Raw genomic sequence first — 15,005 nt, forward strand, 5'->3', positions numbered from 1 at the left:
AAATTTTTTGGACCGCATGTCTCATGACAGATCACCACACGGAGGAAAGATTGCATTGAGTTTATTGTGTAGCTCTTATGTTCTTTGATGTTTCTGGGAAAATTTTAACCGCGGTTCATGAGAAAGGAGCAAAAGTTATAAAACTTGGGTATAGATATAGGGGCTTACTTCCTCAAAAGAAAACAATTCAAAATTCTAAAAGCTACTTTAAAACTTCAAAAATGCTTACTCACATCACTCCTAAGAGCGATTCACTTTACTTAGCATCGAACCTCCCCCCTCCCCTAATGGTAAAATATATAACCCTAACAAAAAAACTCTTCATGAATTTTCCAGTCACTTGATGGCGTCTACGTTGCTTGTTTGCCATTATAATAATTTGAAGAAAAAAGACGTAAGGAAAATTCACGGAGAGTATATAATTTGGGCAATATGTTTGACCATTTAGGGTGTAGTGGTGGTGGTAAAGTAAAGTGAAGCTCTTTTAGGAATTATATAAGTAATTTCTTAGGATTTATTAAAGTAGTTCTCAGTGTTTTATCATGTTTCCTTTTGAGGGGCTATGTTGCTTGTTTGCCATTATAATAACTTGAAGAAAAGCGACGTATGAAAAATTTATGGAGAATATATAATTTTGGGCAATACGTTTGACCATTTAGGGTATAGTGGTGGTGGTAAAGTAAAGTGAAGCACTTTTAGAATTATATAAGTAAGTGTTTTAAGATTTATTAAAGTAGCTCTCAGAATTTTATCAAGTTTCCTTTTGAGGGGCAAACCATTAATGTACCATGAGTAAAACACGATGTATTTAAAATACCAAAATAAAGTTCCTTCTTTCTAAAGATAATTCCGACTCCTATAATTAAGCTAAATCTAGTTTCAAAAATGAAAAGTTCTTAATCAGCAAAGAGACAAAGTGCAGTCACTTTTGCAGGACGTTTAGACTATAAGAACCGTGTGAACGTCTAAATCATCAAAAATATTTAAGACGTATTATTGGACGAAGGGCTCGCATCCTTGGGCCAGGTGAGCCAATTGCGAGCCAGTCCTTACAGCGCAAGACTAAAGAGCTAAGTTTGGTAGTGGGGTAAAAGTGCTTTTTAAAAATATTCGTAAATCAGAATCAGGACCATTCGGATAGAATTCTGAAATTCTTTCATGTTGTATCTCGGTCACCGTTATTGTCATTTGGAGTGACCCACTGCTGTTCACCTAAATATGTAAGTTCAATAAATCTATTGTTTTTTACCTGTGTTTATTTCATTCTATATCCTACCGACTGCGCCATATGTAAAGATGAATTATTTGTGTGGCTATATATAAATGTGGCTGTAAATATTGACCTCGTCAAATCTAATATCGTACTTTAAAACTGTGAACTTACACCTTATAAGTTCTCCGATAGCGCCGCTTATAGCGCTAAAGATTGTGTCAACTAGGCTAGCGCCGTCCTCAATTAATGGGAGAAAATAGAATATGTAGACATATAAATGTGGCCTCTTTTTTCTTGAGCTATCTGGAGATCAGATTCCTCTGGGAACGTGCCTTTGGAGACATAAGAACTAATTAGCTATCATTAGGCTAGATACGGACATATAAGTAAAGTGATTAGGCCTATTGCCGCTAAGGTACTACAGGGAAACCCTTTAGATATCTCATAGGAGATAATAGCCTCCCCCAAAATAGGTTAATTGAAAAAATAAAATTTATTTTACGTTGATTAATACGCAAAAAAAATATGTCGGACGACCATAACGAGTTATTAATAGTGCAGAAATTGATCGCGAAAAATATAGAAATAGCGAAATCTATACCGGAGTACAATGGTCAATCAGATATTGACGAATTCAATATCCAATTGGCCCAGTTTGTACAACTAACAAAAATAGACCCAGGAGCGTTAAAAGATATGCTCCTACTACGATTAAAAGGCCAGGCCTTAACCTTTCTAAAACCGATTGAACATACCATAGGCAATAACGCCAACTTGCCAATAAATACGGTTAATAAATTGTTAAAAGCATTTAAAGATAGATTTATAGACACCAGTTCCATAAATAAATTAAAACAAGGAACAGTGAGCTTTGACTTTTCACAAAATATAAGAGAATACCTTGATAATATACGCATTTCTGTAGAGGCAAAATATGGAAGTGGTTCGGGGCAACTGTATGAAAAAGTCATACTAAATACCTTTTTGCAAGGGCTACCCCCAAAACTATATAGAGTGGTAATATCCATAAATATTCAGCCGTTGGATCTCGCAGTTCAGGAGGTAGAGCGATTGATCGAAGTCGATACGATGGTCGCAAATCATAGTAAAGCAAAAATAAATAGCCTAGGGGATTCAAATACGAACATAAACTTCAAGGGCGATCAGGCATCCCCCAATTTCTTTTTAAAGGGATAACTCCCCAATACCACAAAGAAATAACACGCAAGAACTCGCTAGGCAGAAAACAGTACGTTTTCAGCCTATCAAACAATCCAATTACGAAAATAACCCTACAATAATAAGGTGCTATAATTGTAATCGTGATGGCCATATCACAAGAGAGTGCCCTTATGTCCCCAATCGCATACCAAGAATTGCTGTCGGTAATACGCAAAATTATGGCAACCATTTGTTCGGAAGAACAAATTTTAGCACCGGTCGTTCATAAGGCTATAGCCAGGGGGGATTGCACCAAACAGTACCCTACAACACGTACCAACCAAATTTGTATAACCCTCCCCCCAATAGACAAATTAATTACCGATTTGAAACCCCTAATAATCGACAAAGCCAATATAATGCGAGAATGCTATATAGAAATCATGAAAACTTGCATACGGGACATGAAAATTTTGAAAGCCAACGGCATTGGCAGTCAGCGCCAGTAAGCGGCACTGACACAAGACATCCAAGTTACCATAATAATATATGGTGAAGGCAGACAGATGTAAATCAATTAGATGTGCCTACGGAACCTCATATGCCCGAATATCTATTACAGGCACCGACACATGAAACAAATCCTCAGGGAAGCGTTTCAGGCCCCTCAGAAATATAAATTGGACCCAGAGGGTGCCCGGAATATTTAATAGGTCATAAACAACGGTAGTGCCGTCTTGTAGTGATATTAATAACAAGTTACCTATATTTAATGATTTTTGTGTAGAAAATGTTTATTTTAAGGCTTTGATTGACTCTGGTGCAACGATTAGTATCATAAACTTTTGCGTATTTAATATGTTGCCTCTTCATATTAGGCAACAGAGGAACCCCAATAATCCCAATTTAACGAGTTGGACAGGCCATAAATTGGACGCGAAAGGTTCAATGTGCCGAAACGTAAAAAGGGACAATAGGATCTTCCAGACAAATTTTGTAATATGCGGGATTCAATATGAGGCTATTATTGGCGCAAATTTTGAAAGGTCTAATAGAATACTATTAGACGTGGCTAATGAGAGGCTTGTCTACCCGGCTAAGGTGGGGGAAGAAATTTCTACCTTAAGAAATCGTAACAGAGGTTACGAAGACAACGTAACAGTAAACAAAATTTCTGACGGTATAATGTCGCAATATTTTGAACCTCGTGTCTCGCAAAAAGGACATGGCCTAATTAGAAACTTGTCCAATTATTCTGAAGGACATTGCAGAGATGAAGTAAATTTATTGAATCTGCGAAAATAAAAATAGGAGATATGCGACAGTACAGGTCAAACAAAATCAAGAAAATAGTAGAATTATAGAAAAATATAGTAAAACCCAACGTGACGCCACAAGATGCTGCAATGGCGAAGCATAGCACCAGTATGAATCTAGTAAACGATGAAAATAAAGAGAAATATTACGGATTCGTGATAAGGAAAACAAAAGTCCCTCACAAAACGATGCAAAAAATTCAAATATCACAGATGATTGAGCCAGTGGTTAGCAAATCCGAAATATGGTTTGCGACCCCATCTGAAATTCCCGAAAATCTGCTATGCGAGGAACAGATTATATTTTATGTCAAAGGAGAAGGTTTTATTTGGGTAACTAATAATCACGAAAATGATACAATTACAATTAAAAAGGGGCCGTGTTTAGTTCAAATCCAGGTTTTAACGGAGAATGATTTAAATACATGGGAAAATTCTAAAAGAAACCTAGTTAACGGTATTAAAACTTCAAATAACAAATATACTTAAACTAAATCGCAATTCTAAAACAGATATTATATGAATCCTATTACGGACTTGGACCTTAAGAAAAAATTATGCGAATTATTATGGAATTTTAAAGATGTGTTTCTTGAATCCGAAGATGACATCGGGCTGATACAGTTCTATGAACACTCAATTTTAACGACCGGTAATCCTGTAGCGAAACAGCCATATCGTGTGCCATATAAGCACAAAGAATGGTTAAAAAATAAAATTCACGAATTAGAAAAAAATTAAATTATACGTCCAAGTATAAGTCCGTATAGCGCACCAGTGATCTTAGTACCAAAAAAGAATGGAGATCTTAGACTCGTAGTAGACTATAGAGCCCTCAACAAACAAGTAGTTAGCGATAAATTTCCTCTACCAAGAATAGATGAAATCCTTGACTCAATTTCAAGCAAAAACTAAATTTTTACTTCTTTGGACCTTACCCAAGGCTACCACCAAGTGAAAATAGCCGAAAAGGGTGTCCATAAAACTGCATTTTCAGCATTTTAATGTGGTTCATATGAATACTTAAGGGTCCCATTTGGACTGAAAACAAGTTCAAGAGCGCTATGTAGACCCTTATTGCACCTCTTAAGAGGATTAAAGAATATAATTCATTTTGTTGATGATATTATATGCGTGGGAGAAAACACTGAACAATACTTAGCAACGTTAGCTAAGGTGTTCGAGAAGTTCAGACAAGGCAATTAAAAATGTCGGCCTGAGAAAGTAAATTTACTTCAACCTAAACTTAAATTTTTAGAAGTAGTAGTAACCCAAGGAAAGATATCCCCAGACCCTGATAAAATAAAATGGCTTGAAAACCTCAAACCCCCCAGAACTATGAAAGAATTAAGGGGAATTTTAGGTCTTACTGGCTACTTTAGAAAATTCGTACGCAATTACGCCCAAATCGCAAAACCCCTCACGGAATTAACTAAAGGGAACTCCCAAAATGTTACCTGGTCCCAGGAAGCTCAAACTTCCCTAGACCGTCTCAAAAAGGCGCTCACTTCTGAACCAATTTTATCACTTTCTGATTTCAAAAACGGGGGATTTGTGGTTACAACCGATGCTAGTTCAATAGAAATTGGGGCTATTCTTTCGCAAATAATTCCCATGGGAAACCCTGATCCCTTACAAGGACCTTCTAGTAAAAAAAATTGAAAAAGTTATATGCTATTCGAGTAAAACCTTATCAAAGGGCGAAAGTAGTTATTCCGCCACAAACTTAGAATTATTATCTATAATCCACCACTTGGACAAATTTAGACACTATTTAATTGGTAGAAAATTTATACCACGATCAGACCATAAGAGCTTGCAGTTCCTGCGTACTTTTAAAAACCCCGCAGGAATTCTAGCTAGATGGATTATGAAAATCCAAGACCTAGATTACGAATTTGAACATTTAAAAGGTAAACAAAATGCAGCTTGTGACTTTTTGAGTAGATACCCAGAAAATATTCCGTCGGAAACTGAGGAAAATGAAGTTAACGCTATCAATGCTAAGAGCAAACATAAATGTAAGAAAAACAAAGTCAAAGACACAGTAAAGGGAAATAGGGTTAACTATTGTCCCTTGTCGTTAGAAAATATAAAAAGAAAGGAAAAAAGACGAAATATATTGGGCGCTTGTTAATTATTTTGTGAATGACGATGTGTTACCGGATAAATTCAAAACTCTTATAAAAGATATAGATAATTTTACAATGATTTTGATGAAGTGATGCTGCGTAGAATAGTGACGGCTGAGAAAAATAAAAACAAAACCTCAATAATACCTGTATTATCGCAAAACATAATACTGCCTGCATTTGAATATTTTCATTCAGACATAGGTGGACATTTAGGGGTAATGAAAACGTTCCATAAATTAAAACAATACTTTTACGTGCCGTCCGCAATGACAAAACTTAAAGAATTTGCATGTACATGCCAAGCGTGTAACTTAAGAAAAATCCCCCCAGCTTATCCTAATCCTCCAATGGGAAGGATCCCGGTAGCAATGTACCCCTTTGATACCATTTCATTTGACTTAGACAGAAGAAGCAGAGGTTTGCCCATCTCGACCAGAGTCCATACTAATAATTTTTTGTTTAAATAAAATTTTTCAGGATTTACTTTTGCAAAAACAATAAAAAATCATGGTTCTTTCGTAACCAGTAAAGAATTATCGAAATTATTTCTAAAATTTGGCATTCCAAACAAAATTTTGAGTGACAATGGGAGCAATTTTGTTTCAAAGATGACAAAAGACTTAATGATTTTTCTTAATATAGAAAAATGGTGACAGCTCCTTACCACCCACAAGCTGATTGTAAAATATAAAATAGACATAAAATATTCTCGAACTTATTAATTATTTATGCAAAAGACAATAGGAGCGACTGGGATCAATTCTTACCTTCCTTAACTAACGTAATCAACACTGCTTGTTCAGAAACAGCCAATGACAATCCATTTTATATACTTTTTGGTCGTGATTTTAGGACCCCGTATAATGAGCTTATTTAATTTCGGCAGTATTATAATAGCTCGGAAGATTACAAACAAAAATTTATACATAGGATGAGGAAAACTTATAAAATAGTTAGGCAAGAGTTGGAAAAATGTAAAATAAACCAAGAGCTAAGAAACCAACCCAAAGTCAAGGGGAGTATAGATTTCAAAGTAGGAGATAGCGTCTACCTAAAGAACGAAGCAAAAACGGAAGGAAAAAAACTTTCCAACAAATATTCTGGACCGTACAGAATAGTCAAAAGTACGATAACGAATATACTATTAAAATGGAAAACCCTGATAGTGGAAGAACTTACAAGGCGCATGTTAGCCGAATAAAAAGAGCCAAATTTGCAGAGAGATGGGTATCACATCCCTCCTCTACTGATTTGTCAGATGCAGAAAATGAGCCCCCTAAATCTAGACTGGCAGAGCTAAAACCCTTTAATTTCAAGCAAGACTATTTTGAAGATGACAGTGATGAGGAAAACTTTGAAAAATTTTTAGCAATGAAAAATCTAGTTGTTCCTAAGAAAAAATCCCTAATACCAGGATTTTTTCCCGAAATAAAAACGCCAAAAGATACAAAAAGTTATTCATCGGCGAGCGCAGGAGATTTAGATTATACAATATCTCCAAAAACCCAATTTTTCCCCGATAGAATTTCGACCCCTTGTCCCCCCAAAAGATTTCCAGACGATATGGTTTCCCCTGTATCACCAATAGAAAGTCCCCTGTCTTTACAAGATGAATTAAACAGAGCTGTAGAAACCCCCGGTATTACTGTAAAGAAAACTCCCCCCAAAGATTTAACTAAAACAAACCTGCGAGAAGCTATGGATTTAATAAATTTCCCCATAAAAAAGAGTCAAAGTTCATTGCCCGAGAATAAAACTCCCAAGGATGACCAGCAAGGTCAATATCTTGATATAACTGTATCCATGGTCAAACCTAAACAGTGGACTTCACGGAGGGAAACCCTAGTGCAAAAAATGCCCCATCCCTCTGAGGACATGGCATTCAAACAGTGGAGGAACCCCGCAAAAACTATTGATTCCTCCCAAAGCTCTCAAGAATCTTTCAAATCCCCCGAGTTGAAAACTTAAGGCGAGGACTTAGAGAATAAACCTTCTACTTCCAGAGGAGTAGAAATTTACGAAGGAAGGGCAGGTGATACTTCGAAAAGTGCCACCTCTAAAAGTTCTAATCCGGATTCGTCGGAAACTAGTTCTGAAGAGTCTGACGGCGAATCAAACCATATAGTAGCTAAAGAAGTAGAAAAATCAAGACCGACCTCAGCAGCCGCACACGGGAAACAAACGAAATTAAAAGGGCAAGAATTTTTGAAAAAACAATTCAAAAAGTTTAACCTTATTTCGCTAGAAAAACCGAAAAAGAAAAAACCGCAAGAAACAGAGGAGAAAATAACGACACAGTCAGGCAGAACGGTTAAAAAACCTGACAGATGTAAATATCCCTAATTAATGTAAAGATAAATTTAAAATATAATAAATTTAACACCTTAATAAGTCTAACACTATGCAAGTAAAGTTCACAAAGTCAGTATTAATGAAAAAAAAAATAATACGAGCGATGTCAAAACATTGGTGATCAGAGAGAAAGGTGGGAACAGAAAATAACCAAAAGCAGGAAGCACGTGGTCGACTGAAAACGACAAGTGGTGTTGGACCACGTTTTGTGGGAAGTCTGGGGAGGAACTCAAAGCCCATGCAGCTTTTAATTTCTTGTGGGCGTGCTCGCCCTCGGATTTTCTATGAAAAATCCACCCATGTCCTAACCAAGATGGATATTATCCAAAACAAGAAATTACCAGTACAGAAGCGTCTAATTATATGAAATATTTTGTCTTAGCGCAGATTATAATTATTTTAGGCCTACCCGGGAAATAGGATACCAGTGTAATTATGTGCTGCACGTTTACTTATTCATGTGTTTATTACTCGAGAAATGTAATATAAAATTAAATGTTATAGCGATTATTAGCAACGCTTTAAAGTTATATCTCAACCAGTCATAGAGGTATATCATAACGAGAATTAAGCTCGGAAGCCCTAACTTTACTTCCTAACCTATCTAATCATAAAAATATTTATTCTGTTTTACGTCTACAAATCAGTTTTCTTTGGCCAATGCCACAAAACGATTACATAATAAGAAATAACCTAAGTAAAAATTAAAGTGCCTTTGAAAAAAAAATATATTAATAACAAAGCAGTAAACCAAAGAATTTTGCAAAAAAATGTGTTAAATTAATGAGAAATTAATTCTAGAAACAAAAAATAAGATGAGGCTTAAGAATATCATCATAATCCTCGTTGTTCACGCAGTGGCCCAAGATATTGTAAAACATGGAGTAATATCCAAGCAGGAAAATTCATTGCTAGCTAGCCATGACGCATGGAAGATCTTTATGAAATTGGACCCCAAACCCCTCGAGACCTTGTTCCAACAAGTAACAAGACTAGAAAGAAACACGAATGAACTCAAAGAATCGACCAATTGCTGGTGGAACATACTATTGACCGTATGTTTCGTATTCGCGACTTCCCTGACCATAAGAACCCTATTGACCTGTAATTACGGAAAAATCCCAAGACTAAGAAAACAAAAACCAAGAGAAGAACACGGGGAAACAGCAGAAATGCAGAGGTTAAACCCGGATCCCCATGAGAACGTCTAAGCCAAGAAAATAGGGAAGACATTAGAAAACGAGTGGGTATAAAAGTCTCCACTCGTCCTTGTTATGTCTTGTTCCCTCATTGTAGTATCGTTTACGTAAAACCGTGTGGTTATGACGCTGCAACATGCGTTTCTTCAACAGCACGGACGTGCGAGAACAATGCAGGCATGAAATAAGTTTTAAAATTAGACCAAAAAAAATTAGCCATGCAGCATAAACTCGGTTTAAATGATTTTTTTGAATGTATTGTGAAATTAACTTAGTTTTGAAAGAAGTTAAAATAAAGTGTACGTAGTAGTATATATTAGAAAGTATAACAAGAGACCACACTTAAGGTCGAAGAATTAATATTTCATAACGTTGTTAGGCTATAACAACTTAGAAGAAACTTCTATGTATTGACTTTCCCAATGGGAATTATGTCGTTTTATTGTAACCAAAACGATAAAAAAAATATTTTTTTTAGTTTTCTGTACTAATATTTGTGTATTTATTGAACCCTGTCTTCATGTACCCGATCAATACGTGACTTATTTGTACTATAAGTATTTACTTTAAAGAACGCGTGATTCTGCCTTGTTATTTTTATTACAGGAAGTGGATTGACACATTGGATATCAAGCATTACAATGAGTTGCCCAGTGCAGATACAACCTAGTAGCATCTATTTTCATCATACCTCAACCAACGAAGAGTACTCTCCATACACTCCAGGCAATTTTCATCCCAGCTTCGTCCACGAAAACAACAGTTACCTTTGATAATTGTTTCTTCGACCACAAACCATATTACGTATCAGGTAACATTATATTTGAATCTCAGTATCCAGCGCATTATCGAACTATATAATCAAATAAATTCTGAGAACCCCATTGATCAGTACAAGATACAAATACAGATATATCGCCCTTGATAATCATTATGGACCCCAGAATCATTTGACTGTATAGTGATGATATTTGAAGTTAAATTATATTTAACGATATTTGAAGTTAAATGATATTTGAAGATATTTGAAGTTGAAGTTAAAGACAATATGTTGAAGGAGTCACTATAGTTTGATGTCAACCCGTCCAAATCCAAACTTCAATTCCCCCGTGATTAACCTAGGAATCACCGCAAAGGTTAATAGACGCAAGCCATGAGCTAACAAGTTTATAAGAGACACAAGAGAACAATTTTATCCGAGAATACATTCTCTATGTGCCTCAAAATATCCCAAAAGATAAGGCACCCTACGAACTATCGAAAAAGCAGGTGAGAATGAACTCTGATGGCATATTCCCACACCTGTAGTTGGAAGCATCATGTCCCAGTTGACAATTAGAGAAAGCCTGTCGTGTGAAAACAATCGTGCTTGAACTGTCCCATGAAGAAACCGTAACGTAAGTGCTTTAAAGAATTTTGCCAAGACGAAAAGAGTGAAGGACAATAATTTACAACAGGAGGATTGAGTACACTAAGGACTCGAAGGTAATGAAATAGATGTGAATTTACACATGTTACTTCTTAATAACTTTGATAACTCAAAAATCCCAATAGGGAAAGTGTTTTAATTTTACCAGTGAATATGGTAAACCCAATATTGTGTTTTAAATCGTTTTTGTATGTAGTGTTAGATGTCCAGATAGAGTTATGTGTAGCGTTGTTGAGCTATTCATTTAATGTAGCGTAGATAGAAAGTAGTGTGCCATATAAACAGCAAACAAAAACCTTGTAAAAAGTGAATTCAGAAAAATGTAAAGGTAGAATAGCCCCAACCTTGTTGGAAATGTAAAAGTAATCAGTGTTAGACGTAGAAGAAGAAAAAAATCTTTAGTATAATAGTTAGCCTAGAACCATGAATAATCTTAGTCCGGTAGACGAATTTTATATAGGGATGTAGAATAAAATAAGAAAAGTAATAGAGAAAATTTTTAGCACTCCTGATTAAGCCATAACATAAATATAAAATAATTATGTAGAAGAAATAGTTAATAAATGGCGAACATTTTAAAAGCCCAAAGGCAAGCAATTACTAATGACGGGGCGTCATTAATTAATGGGACGGGTAATATGTACCGTGAGTAAAACACGATGTATTTAAAATAACAAAATAAAGTTCCTTCTTTCTGAAGATAATTCCGACTTCTATAATTAAGCTAAATCTAGTTTCAAAAATGAAAAGTTCTTAATCAGCAAAGAGAAAAAGTGCAGTCACTTTTGCAGGAAGTTTAAACGATAAGAACCGTGTGAACGTCTAAATCATTAAAAATATTTAAGACGTATGATTGGACAAAGGGCTCGCATCCTTGGGCCACGTGAGCCAATTGCAAGCCAGTCCTTACAGCGCAAGACTAAAGAGCTAAGTTTGGTAGTGGGGTAAAAGTGCTTTTTAAAAATATTCGTAAATCAGAATCAGGACCATTCGGATAGAATTCTGAAATTCTTTCATGTTGTATCTCGGTCACCGCTATTGTCATTTGGAGTGACCCACTGCTGTTTACCTAACTATGTAAGTTCAATAAACCTATTGTTTTTTACCTGTGTTTATTTCATTTTCTATGTCCGTATCTAGCCTAATGATAGCTAATTAGTTCATATGTCTCCAATGGCACGTTCCCAGAGGAATCTGATCTCCAGATAGCTCAAGAAAAAAGAGGCCACATTTAAATGTCTACATATTCTATTTTCTCCAATTAATTGAGGGCGGCGCTAGCCTAGTTGACACAATCTTTAGCGCTATAAGCGGCGCTATCGGAGAACTTATAAGGTGTAAGTTCACAGTTTTAAAGTACGATATTAGATTTGACGAGGTCAATATTTACAGCCACATTTATATATAGCCACACAAATAATTCATCGTTACATTAATATAAAACTAAACTTTGTTATTTAGACCACACGGAATTAAAGTTTTGGGGTTTGATTACCAACGAGCTTCATGGTTTTTTAACGGATGATGATATAGCTAATATTTCTGAGATTAAAGGACTGGTGCAGAAGGTTAGATTGATTCTGGAAGCCTTTGCTTGTAGGGTTTTAGCCCTTAGCAGAGAGATAAACTTTGAAGGCTCAGAAAATTTAATTATCCTTAAACTGGTTACTAGTCTTGATGAAATTCCCGATACTGACACGTAGTTTCCAATTTTTTCTTGTACCTTAATGAATTGCTCCTATGATACGAGTGCCTCCACAATATTCATAGTTGAACCAGAATTTGCTCACAAGAAGGAATGCCATTATTAGTACACTTCAGAGCATTCAGAGTTCAACATATAGCTTCCCTATCAAATGTCCTGTTCAAGATAGAAAGACCAGACCTAGCCTCAGATGATGACGAGCACGAATTAATGGATTATAATTACAATATGCCCTACCTATTTTCGTAGAATGCTATTAAGGAATAACTTTCATCCACCTTTAATATAGTACAGCTTGGCTAAGGTCTTCTGAAGGCAGAACTTGAATAAAAGCTGCCAACAGTGGGTATTTCAAACTTCTAATTAAGAAAATGAGGAATCAATCTGAACTTTGCTTTCCGTGAGACAATCTAATGGCACATCTAAGCTTGTAAATTTGAATTGTTAAACTGAAGACTGGGAGGTCGATAGAAGATACTAGGGTATGTAGGAGTGCTGTTATTGATGTTTAAAATACAGATGATTTCTAGTGGTGTCTAGAGTTAAATTAAAGCTTAAATTTAGGAAGGGTGAACACTTTCCGGGTAGTTATGAAGCTGCTAAACTCCAGGATGAGGATCTGAGAGAAAGTTTCCAGGAACAGTTGAATACTAAACTACACAGTTTCAAATTTAACAGTGTAGAAGATGGATCAAATAGTTCTAGGAAAATAGTCTGTGATGTCGCTGATTGCGTTTTAGGGAAGAAAGTACAAGACAAAACATAGCTAAGCATATTAGTGAAAATACTTTATGTTTAATAAAGTGAGGAGGGGTTTGTAGAAATGTTACTTAAGCGATAGACAATATGAAGATAAGAGGAATGCCAAGAAACTGGAGAAAGCATTAAAATATGAATTAAGGAGTCGGGAACTGGAGGCCATGGATAAAATTGCTGAAGATCTGGCAGTTGCAGCTAAACGGCATACAAGTAAAATATTGTGCTCATTAATAAATTCAGAGAGAATAGTCCATTCGAATATGTCCCAGTTAAAGATAGGAACTGGGCCATAATTAATGATAAGGAAAGAGTTAAAGAGAGACGGGCAGAACATTCCAGAATGTGATAAACCCTCATGTAGTAACAGGACAAGATATAGAAAAGAATGAGAAAGTTTTTTACACTTGAGATGTGACAAAAAAACTGTTTTGTGAGGAAGAATTAGTGACAGCGCTAATAGATTAAACGAAGAGCTTTAATGAAGGTCTTAATGCTTGTACGGTATGCCAGATAAATATATCAAAGTGATTAGTGCTATGTGCGGGAATAACATCGCTGCGGCTAAGGTAGAAAATGAGGTTAGCTGCTGGTTTAGCATTAAGTCAGGAGTTGAGAACGGTGGCGCTCTATCCATTTATATACTTTATATGGATAATTTTAATAGACTTTGTCTTAAAGAACATACCAAAGGCAATCAGAGAATACAAAATTAATTGGGGTAGTGAAACGCTCATAGACTTAGATTATGCTAATGATTTAAGTAACCTATATGAAAATGTCAACAAGATGAATGAATTTTTAGAGCTTTTGTGATTTCAAGTGCAAGAATAGGTTTGAAAACTAATGCTTATGAAAGCAAGTCACTGAGACTCAGAATAAGTGAAGGTGAAGAGGTGCTTTGGGTAACGAGAAGATCAATCAAGTGGACAGCTTCACTTACCTATGTAGTATTTTTAATTAAGAATGCGGGTGCAATGATGATGTTAAAGTAGAATAGCCAAGGTCCAGGGGTTTTTTGAACAGTTGAAAAAGTTTGGAAGAATAGGAAGATAAGCTTTCGAACCAAGATTAGAATATTGGAAGCTACAGTAATGATTGTGGTTAAGTATGGTTCTAAAGCTTGGGTGCTTCGTAAAAACGTAGGAGGATTTGCTTGATGTTTTGCAGAGAAATAACTTACTGATTGATTTGGGTACCCAACTGACTCAAACAGCAAGATGTGTGAAAAATGTAGCTCAATTCTGCTTTTTAGGGCTATAACAAGAGAGAGGTTGAGACGAGTAGGACACGTTCTGCAGACAAAGGATGACAGATTGCCAAAGGTTTTCCTTGTTGGCCGACAATCTAGTACCAAATGAAAATCAGGTCGTCCCCAATGGAATGAGAGGATGTCGTAAGGAAAGATTTATGGAAATTTGAACTTCTTGGGAGGGTGTAAAGAGGGAGGCTTTGAATACATTCATTGGCAGGAGTAGCATACGTAGCTGTGTTCACCACAAGCATCTTGGTGCTGCAATGAGTTGTTAGTAGTAGTAGTAGTAGCATAGAAGTAATTTACCGGATTCGTCTAAAATCAACTGATTTTCTTTGTTACTTCAGATCATTTAGAGGGACTTTTCTTTTGTCCTAAGAAAGAAGGAGACTTAGCACATCGACAGGCCCCCTAAAGCTAAAAAGTGCATTTCAGGTGGCTTTTGAATTTAGGTTATTTCTGAGAAACCATCTACTCACCCTCT

The sequence above is a fragment of the Artemia sp. Qi Xiang Cuo genome, chromosome 6 (genome assembly GCF_049724085.1).
Source record: "Artemia sp. Qi Xiang Cuo chromosome 6, ASM4972408v1, whole genome shotgun sequence".
NCBI lineage: Eukaryota > Metazoa > Arthropoda > Branchiopoda > Anostraca > Artemiidae > Artemia > Artemia sp. Qi Xiang Cuo.